Here is a 9,997-nt window from a genome sequence, read left to right on the forward strand (position 1 = left end):
TTTAGGCCAAAAAACTTGAAGACTTCTTAAGAATCTAAACAGTCTTAGGCCCAGCAAAAGAGAAAAAAAAAAGTATGACAGCCACAGCACAGCCCTTGGAAACAGGCTGTACTATGCCACCAGGGAGATCCCCAAGGAAGTCTCCAGAAGTAACTTACCAACTGAGCAACCTTTTTAATGGAGGGACTGGATTATAGTTCACTTTGCATTTATGGGATGTTAAATGAGGAATAAGCAACAATCTGAGGGACAAACACTTCCACAGTAAAGTCCTTTATTGTTTACCAATAACAACAGATGTGTATCAGGTACTGGTCACCTTTTTGCCTGCCTCTTCCTTCCCCCGGCGTTTTTCTGAAAAGGAAGTGTAAGCCCGTGTTAGTGCTGCCCTGGTGATCCCCTCCTCCCAGGCACTTTCTCAAGAGCTGGTCTCAGTCCCATATCCGCATTTCTCATCCATAGATGTCCACTCAGACTGGGTTTCATCCTGGACCAGCAAGCCAAAGAATATCTTAACTACTTGCTTCTAACCACTGGTCTGCCTCCCCTTCTCCCGGGGTAGCGGGAGATGAGGCCACATCAAAAATCATGGCATAAGCTCCAGCCACTAACATTTACAGCTCAGTCCTTCCTGCCCAAGGAGCAGAGCTGTTCCCTCTGCTACTTCCAGTAGCTGTGCTTATGGCAAATCTAACAGATAAATGTTTCTTTGTTCCCTGCCCGTGAACTAACAAAGGTAGCAGTCAGTGAAAGTCAGATATAAAAGTATTTCATTAAAATGCTAAAATTTCCACAGAGACCACAGTGACCTTATAATTCTATTTGCTACACTGCTTAAGGGTAGGGTTTACAACACTGCCTGAAGCTGTAAGGAAGGTGTGATAAGGCTTCAGGTAGTCATCAACTCACCCAACTCTGTGGCCAGTTATCACACATGAAGACAACTTACTGGTTACAAAGACCTTTAAAAAAAAAAAAAAAAAAAAGACAACCTGTCAAGAAGGAAGAAAACACTTCTCGAACACATTATTCAGCAATTCCTACATCAACTGCTCACAGGATCACCCTCATCCTCCTTTATCCTCAGAGTATCTCCCCCATCGTACAGGATAGGAGCAAAACAATTTCAAAGAGAATTCACCCCTGTTTGAAACTAGCCCATGTGCTATATAACATACTAGAACACTGTGAGGCCAGCTTCAGTATTACTTTTCCTCCTTTTACGACCACCAAGACCAGTGTTCAGATCCGATGGGAAAGGGAACCAGAGGGTCAAGCGTAACTTTACCTGAGTACATTTACCTCAATCTAAAGCACAACTCCAGAAACAAGCTGGTCTGGTTCACTCTCCAATATCACACACTTCAGGAAAACTGGGGGGGCACCTGCAGAACAAAAGCTTACTGTGAAAGCTCTAAATCAACTGATCCAGTACAACTGCTTACATGGACATCGATGGAACACACCTGGACTCAAGTGGCAGACTTCCAGCCCGGGCCTGATAACATTATAGGAAAGGCGAGTGGCAGCGGCAGGTATTGTGCTGACCTGAGCTGTCAAAGTCTCTCCAGTTGCTCTCGCATGCAGTTGGAGATCCCATGGCCACAACCAGCCACAGCCCTTGGAAACATGCTGTACTGTGCCACCAGGGAGCTCCCCAAGTAAGTCTCCAGAAGTAACTTACCAAGTCCTGAAGTTGTCACATTTCATCGCTGTCATGACCCCCAGTCTTCACTTGCCATAATCTTCACAATCTTCATCTGACACAGCTAAGATGAATGAGAGCACAACTGTTCTGAATGATCTTATCTCCTTCATCCAATCATAAAGGTCTGACTGGCTTTTAGTCCTGACCCTGGTGAGACCAAAGCACTGCCCATTCTCTGTGCCACTCTCACCTTTCCAGGACAGGCATCCCACCCACTCCCAGATGACCCTCCATTTTGGTTCCTTGGCTCAACTAATTAATTTTCAAAAACCCTCATCGTGGTAACTCTACATTCAAGACCCTAACGTTTCAGGTGCCAATATTATTAATATGCCAATATTAATAAAGGTCTCTATCTCTAAGAAATGACAAATACAATGAAATTGTCCTTTCCCAAAATGTTGCAGATCGGTTACAGCAAACAGAACGGCGACCGTCAAGGAAAACTGTTGCTCTGGGCTCCTTTTTGACCACAGCAGCTATGTGGAAGCAGCTGCAGCTTCGATAAGGGCCTTAGGGGAATGGAGGCCACAGAAGAACCTCAACGCCAAACCAAGCTCCGCCTAATTCGCCTAATCCTGTGCATCATTGTCACCTATAAAAGGATAACAGACATCCTGTAGATCCTAACTACTACAGTGTACCGTCTTTTGAATGCATTATCTCAATCTCACAAATTCATTTTATAGGGGTGCAGGTCGGTGGTAGTGCTTGCCTAGCACGTGTGTTCAATCCCAAGCACCGCGGGAGGGGCAGGAGAAGAGCGTCTGAATGACTCCAAAATCCGTCCTCCTTAAGATCCTGTCCTTACATTCACACCAAGGTGCCCTCCAGAAAACTCGTAGTTAAGTCACTTGCCCAAGATCACGCAGCAATTAACTCAGGTCAACCGACTGGTGTTGTTCCTCAAATTAGGTCACCTGAGGCCCAGGATTTCAATCCCCAAGAGCCGAGTTACATACCCAACTCGTTTCGTGCCCCTGGACGCCGGCTCGCCTCACTCACGGATCAGACGCCAACGCACCGCGGCTCCGGCAGAGACTGGAAGAGGAAACCGCCTCGCGGGTTCCCGCCCGTCTCACTGCGCAGGAGGCCGTCGTGGCCTGCAGGACCTTGGCAGCCCAGGCCAGGAGGCCCGGGCCGGTGCGCGATGCTCTACATCCCGCAGGCTCGAAAGGCAGCCCGGGCAAGAGCGGGCCGGAGCTGAGGCGGACACAGGTACGGGCCTCGGGAATCCACTTGCTACCAGCCGCCAGCAGCAGAAGGGCCGGGAGAAAGGACACACGGGCTGCGGCCGCGGGCTTATATATGCCGAGCCTGCGACTGCGCCTGCGCCCGCTGTGCGCCGCGCGGAGCCTCTGGGATCTGTAGTCCGCGCGCCCCGGCGCAGCCCCACGCGCGAGGCGGGCGGCTCAGCTCCGCGGCCGAGCGGGGCTGCGTGAGTGGTTTCTGCAGAGTCGCGAGCGGTTCCTTCCCCTCCATTCTGGACCCTCCGATCGCGTACAGCTGAGGCCGACCCCTCTTGCCCTCCCCTGGGGGGACTTTCGATTTTCCCGCTGAACTGGAAAAGGGCTTTGCTCGGAGCGCCTTTGGCTACCGGGAGTAGCAACTGAGAGGGTTTCCGCAGGGGCGCTGTGAGGTTTTGGAGAGGTCTTGGCAGGGCATCTCAAAGGAGGCGAGTGAAGACTGAGATCGATGCATTATTTAAGGTTTGTCTCACCCGCCAAGAAGGCTGAGTGCCTTCTGTTAAGGCTGCGCTCGCTTATCTCATCTAGTTTTGTTTTGTTTTAGTTGTAGATGAACACAGTACCTTTATTTATTTATATGCGGTGCTGAGAATCGAACCCAGTGCCTCACGCATGCAAGGCCAGCGCTCTTACCACTGAGCCACAACCACAGCCCCCCTGTGTGTAGGCCCCTCTGTGTGTAGGCATCATACTTATGCTCATTTTTCAAAGGAAATTGAGGAATGGATTCCTAGCGAATATGATAAGGACTGGAACCCAAGTCCAGCCCAGAGATCACACAGTCACTGCCCATGTGCTGTATTTGCCCATGGAATAAATGAGTAAACATCAACATAAAGATACAAACAGTAGGGGCTGGGGATGTGGCTCAGTGGTAAAGTGCTTGCCTGGCATATGTGAGGCACTGGGGTCGATTCTCAGCACCGCATAAAAATGAATTAATAAAGGTATATTTTTTTAAAAAGATACAAATAGTAGTTGCTAAGCACTGTTTTGTGCTTAATCTTAATTTTTGACCTTACACTTGAGGAACTAGGTTAACAGGGCTCCGTGCCGCGCCTGTAGTTTCAGCTACTCAGGAGGCTGAGCTGGGAGAATCACTTGATCTGGGAGTTGGAGACCCGCCTCTGCAACCTAAGAAGGTTCCAAAAGAAAAAGGAAAAAACAGGAAAAAAAAAAAAAAAAAAAAAAACAGTAAGTTCTATTATTCCCATATTATGGAGAAGAAAACAGTTTCTGATTGGGTTTGAAACTCTTTCAAATATGCATCTCCAGCCCCACTTCTCTCCCACGCTCCAAAATAGAGCCCTGAAGCTTCCTTGACATCACCTAGAGGTCTAAGAGACTTCTTAGAACACTCAGCTGCTCTTCTCCATTCAGTATGTCCTCAAAGAGACCCTGTGCTCCATCCAGTCTTTTTGTAACATTCCATGTTCAATTCGTTAGCAAATCCTATATGCTGTGCTTTAAAATGTATCAAGAGGGGCTGGGGTTGCAGCTCAGTGGTAGAGGGCTTGCCTAAGTGGGAGGCACTAGGTTTGAGTCTCAGCACCACATATAAACAAATAAAGGTCCATTGACAACTAAAAAATATTTTTAAAAAAAATGTATCAAGAATCTGACCATTTCTTACTGCCTCCACAGATACTACCATTGTCGCTCACTTGGGTGGGAGCAGTAGTCTCCTAGCTGGTCCCCCAGATTCAGTCATTGCCCCCTACCCCTACAGTATGGTCTCAACACACCAGCCAGTGTGTTAATAGAAGAAGTTTTTAGATTGGGGAGCTGGGAGTGTAGCTCAGTTGTAGTTTATGTGCTTAGCATGAATGAGAACCTGGGTTCAACTCCCTGCAAACCCCACCTCTGCACCCCCACCCCAAAACTAAGATCTACTTTGAGTTAATTTCTGTGTATGGTGGAAGGGAGGTAAGTCAATGATGACTGACTGACTGACTGACTGACTGATTGCATGTGGTTCTCCAATTGATCCAATATCATCTTTTTAAAAGCTTATCTTTGGCCCATCTAATTACTTTGGCACCTTTGCAAAAAATCATTTGGGGTCATAATGGTGCATACCTGTACCCAGCTACTCCGGAGACAAGCAGGAAAATCACAAGTTTGAGGGGAGACTTCATCTCAAAATTTAAAAATTCCAGTGACTCCAGAGGATGGGTCCGAAGGATCCCAAATTTAGGGCTAGTCTCAGCAACTTAGTGAGACCCTGTCTAGAAATAAAATATACAAATAAAAAGGACTATGAAAATATCTCAAAGATAAAAGGTCCCTGGTTTCAATCCCCAGTGCCAAAAAATAAAAGAAACTGAGGCTGTCTTGAAGATTCCCTCTTCAAACCCTGATTCTTGCAGAAAGATTTCAGACATGTTGCCCAGAGCAACAGGCAAAAGTTTATGAGAAGGGTTTAGGGAAAAGGAGAAGCGAATGGTATCAGGGAGAGTGGGTCCTCTCCGAGAGGATGGTGTTCCCCTGCCCTCCAATTTTTTCTGTTGTTGTTGTTGTCGTTGTTACTGGGGATTGAACCCAGGGAAACTTTGCCACTGAACTACATCCCCAGCTCTTTCTATTTTTCATTTTTCTACAGGGTCTCATTAAGTTGCCTAGGGCCTTGCTAAATTGTTGAGGCTGGCCTGGAACTCACCATCCTCCATCCTCAGCCTCCAGCGTCACTAGGATTACAGGAATGCACCACAGCACTTAGCCCATGCCTACTGTTTTGAGGAACCTCCATACTGATTTCCACAGCACTGTACTAATTCACAGTCCCACCAACAGCATAAAAGTGTTCCTTTTTCTCCACATCCTCTCCACATTTATTATTGTTTGCATTCTTTTTTTAATGGATTTTTTTAGTTGTTGATGGATCTTTATTTTATTTATTTTTATGCAATGCTGAGGATCCAACCCAGTGCCTCACACATGCCAGGCAAGTGCTCTACCACTGAGCCACAACCCCAACCCATTTATATTCTTGATGACTGTTACTCTGACTACATTCTCCTAATTGCTAATGATCTTGAACATTTGTATTTCTTCTTTGAGAAGTGTCTGTTCAATTAATTGGCCCATTTATGAATTGGGTTATTTGATTGTTTTGGCATTAGGTTTTTTTGAGTTCTTTACATATTCTAGATATCAATCCTCTGTCAGAAGAGTAGCTAGCACAAATTTTCTTCCATTCTATAGGTTCTCTCTTCACATTTCTAATTTTTTTCTTTGCTTGTGCAAAAGCTAAAAGATTTCTCAAGTCCTAGGTAGGAGCTATCAAGCACCCTGAAAACTGAGTATGGGGTCAGGGATGCTTGTAACCCTGATAACTTGCAGACAACATGAGACAGACTTAAAGGTCTGATCCTTTGGGAACTCATAGAGGACCCTGGAGGCTATGTTTTCGTTTTGTCTTGTTTTTCTTTTCAGAAAACCCCACTGAAGATTATGGTTATTTCAGTGTATAACCTGAGGCAAAGGACTTAAAAAAAAAAAAAAAAAAAAAAAAGAGTAAAGATGTCTTAGTAACAATAAAGGTTGGTGAGGATGTGGGGAAAAGGCACACTCATACATTGCTGGTCGGATAGCAAATTGATGCAACCACTTTCAAAAGCAGTATGGAGATTCCTCAGAAAACTTGGAATGGAACCACTATTTGACCCAGTTATCCTACTCCTCAGTTCATACCCAAAGGACTTTAAATCAGCATACTAGAGAGATGCAGCCACATCTATGTTGACAGCAGCTCAATTCACAATAACTGGGCTGGGGGTTGTAGCTCAGTGGTAGAGAACTTGCCTTGCACATGTGAGGCACTGGGTTCCATCTTCAGCACCACATAAAAAAATAAATAAATGAAATTCACAATAGTCAAGCTATGGAACCAATCTAGGTGCCCTTCAACAGATGGATGGATAAAGAAAATGTGGTATATATACACAATGGAATATTACTCAGCCATAAAGATGAATGAATTTATGACTTTTGCCAGCAAATGGATGGAACTGGAGACTATCATGCTAAGTGAAATAAGCCAATCCCAAAAAAACAAAGGTTGAATGTTCTAATATGTGGATGCTAACACACATCAAGGCAAGGGAGGGAAGAATAGAAGTTCATTGGATTAGACAAAGGAGGATGAAGGGAGGGAGAAGGATGGGGATAGGAAAACAGTAAAATGAATGGGACATAACTTTCTTATGTTCATATATGAATATACCACCAGTGAAACTCCACATTGAGTACAACCACAAGAATGGGATCCTAATTAGAATAATATATTCCATGTATGTATAATATGTCAAAATACACTCTACTGTCATGTATATCTAAAAAGAACAAAGAAAAAAAAGTAAAGATGTCTAAAATTGCTAACCCACACATTTTTCAAGCTATCAAGAGTGTTGTTTTCCATAAAATGTTTAAAGTATAATGTCCATTGCTTTTAGGATTTTTCTTTGACTGAAAAAGATAGTTTAAAATGTTAACAAGGCCAGGTGCAGTGGCTCATGCCTATAATCCCAGCTGCTTGGGAGGCTGAGGCAGGAGGATCACAAGTTCAAAGCCAGCCTCAGCAACTTGGTGAGGCCCTGAGCAATTTAGCAAGACCCTGTCTCAAAATACAAAATTAAAAACAGACGGGGAAAAAAAAAAAAAAAAAAAAAACAGACTGGCGATACGGCTCAGTGAAGCACTCCTGCATTCAAACCCTGGTACAAAAGAAAAATCTTTACACTTACTTACTTAGCTTCATTTGGCATTACCACTATTAGGGCCTCTGCTAAGTATACTTTTGCCCTTATAGATCAGCCCTTGACTTTTTTTTTTGTGTGTGGTGCTGGGGATTGAACCCAGGGCCTTGTGCTTGTGAGGCAAGCACTCTACCAACTGATCTATCTCCCCAGCCAGCCCTTGACTTTTTAATTAATTAATTAATTAATTTATCCTTGGCTTTTAATCCAATAAAGTGTGTTTCTTCCAGATTACAATTCCATGTTAAGAAGATGGTAATGTAAGGATTCCAATTCGGTGCTGGGGGGCTGGGGAGATGGCTCAGCTGGTAGAGTGCTTGCCTCCAAGCACAAGGCCCTGAGTTCCATCCCCAGTACCGCAAAAAAAATTTTAAAAAATAAAAATTCGGTGCTGGGGGCATAGCTCAGTTGGTAGAGTGGGTTCAATCCCCAGCACCGCAAAGAAAAAAAAAAAAAAAAAAGGATTGCAATTCATCCTCACAGTGAGACCAGTTGTCTGTCTTCTTTGTGGTGCTGACAGTGGAACCCAGGGCCTGGTGCATACCACACAAGAGCTTCTACCCTGAACCACACCGCCAGCCCCAGTGTCTGTCTCCCTGAGAACAGTCAGGATGAGACTTTAGATTCCTGACTAGACAGGGTCATTGCCCCTTGCCCGCCTAAAGCAGCCATTGAAGAAGGATCTTCACCCCCTCAGCGACCCTTAAGATTAAGGGATCAAGGTCTGGGGGTAGAGTGAATGAGATAGTAAAGTGTAAAGTGGGTTCATGATTCATCTTGCCTAGCAGAAAGAAAGCAGGGCTCAGAGGAGGAAAATAGCTTGGGTCACGATCAGAGGCAGACACATGACCCCAACCCACAGCTGGACCGTCTGGGAGAGGGAGGAAGTTCAAGATGCTGACAGTGCACTGTCACATGGGCTGACCAGGAAGGCTTCGGGGAGGTTGGGTTCAAGCTGCATTTCCAAGGTCAAAGCTTTATTTCCTGCTGCTCTGCCTTTGCTCAGCTGCCCTGGCCAGAATTACTTGGAAACCTGGTAAAATGGCTTCCCACTGATATGTTTAGAATCAGTCAGAAGAAACCTGGGTTTTCTCAGATCCCCAGACTCTCCAGTTAGAAATAGAAATAGTAAACCAAGCTTTGGCCTTGGGTAAACTTGGCAGCTAGTCTCTCTTCCTTGCTGAGTGATCCTGAACTAGATATTTAACTTCTCTGAAGCCTTCTTCCTCTATAACAATGAGCAGAATAATACCACCCATTCACGAGGTTGTGCAAAGAAAAAATGTAATGATATGATGATTTCAATAGTCCCCAAAGCTACCAATTTGCAAAAACAAATTAAACTAGTAAAACCCACTCACAGTAGTACATGCCCGTAATCCCAGCTGCTGGGGAGGCTGAGGCAGAAGGATCATGAGGTCAAGGCCAGCCTCCACCAACTTAGACAAACTGTGTATTAAAATAAAAAAGACTGGGGATGTATCTCAGTGGTGGAGGGCCCCTAGGTTTGATCCTCAGTACCCACTCCCAAATACAAGGGGTTACTACCCATAAAGCACAAAGACGTGATCATCTGGCCAATAAAGATCAGTTGTCAAGTCCATAGGCCAGCTGTGCTACTAGAGCTGCAGATGGCGGTGAAGGATACAGAAAACCACAACCCTCAGGGAAAAGGGGAACAACTCCCAGGAAGAAAGAGGACAATGGGTCCTGGGGAAAGAAGGAAAATAATGGTCTGTGGACGTCACCATTTCTCAGCAACAATGGAATTTGAACTTGCACAACTTCTCCCCCTGATTGCCTGACCTATGCATTCTGCTAGGATTCAAGTCTACTTAAACCCTATCAAAGTCAGACCCCTCTTATAACCAGTTGCCATTTTCTCTCCTGAAAGTGTGCTTGAAAATAACAAGCATTGTTGATCTGTCGAGCTCTGTCGCCATTTCCATTATTTTTGTTTTCAGGCAGTGTTTGTTCAAATCCCCTCTGACCTGCAGGATAGAAGCAGGGGAACTGCTGAGCACTGAACCTGAACCTTGAGTCGGATGCCCCAGGCAGATCTAATAGGGCTCCAGCAAAGGGGCACCTGGTGGGGAGGGGGCAACTGTACATCTTCCACTTTCCAGAGTGATGTCCCCAGTTCGGGGCCAGGCTCAAGTAGGGAACCAGGCTCAGCAGCGCAGTGGGCTGGAGAGACACCACTCCAATCAATGAATAGATGTTCTGGAACCCTGGGTCTCTTAGGCCGGGGCTTGCTTGGCCAGGCTTCCCGCACTCCTCCTCCC

General features: G+C 45.5%; 1 long non-coding RNA gene across 2 annotated transcripts; it reads right to left on the reverse strand.

The window, feature by feature from the left end:
- Positions 1-243: 243 nt before the first annotated feature.
- LOC306646719 lies at positions 244-2,989 on the reverse strand. 2 transcript variants are annotated; one of them, XR_013759945.1, is made up of 3 exons: positions 1,685-2,989; positions 910-962; positions 244-354 (listed from the first exon to the last, which is right to left on the reverse strand). It is a non-coding gene; the product is annotated as an uncharacterized lncRNA (long non-coding RNA). The 2 variants fall into 2 exon arrangements; XR_013759946.1 differs by having other exon boundaries at positions 1,303-2,989.
- Positions 2,990-9,997: the final 7,008 nt, after the last annotated feature.

The sequence above is a fragment of the Sciurus vulgaris genome, assembly GCF_902686455.1.
Source record: "Sciurus vulgaris genome assembly, chromosome: 1".
Classification (NCBI taxonomy): Eukaryota; Metazoa; Chordata; class Mammalia; order Rodentia; family Sciuridae; genus Sciurus; species Sciurus vulgaris.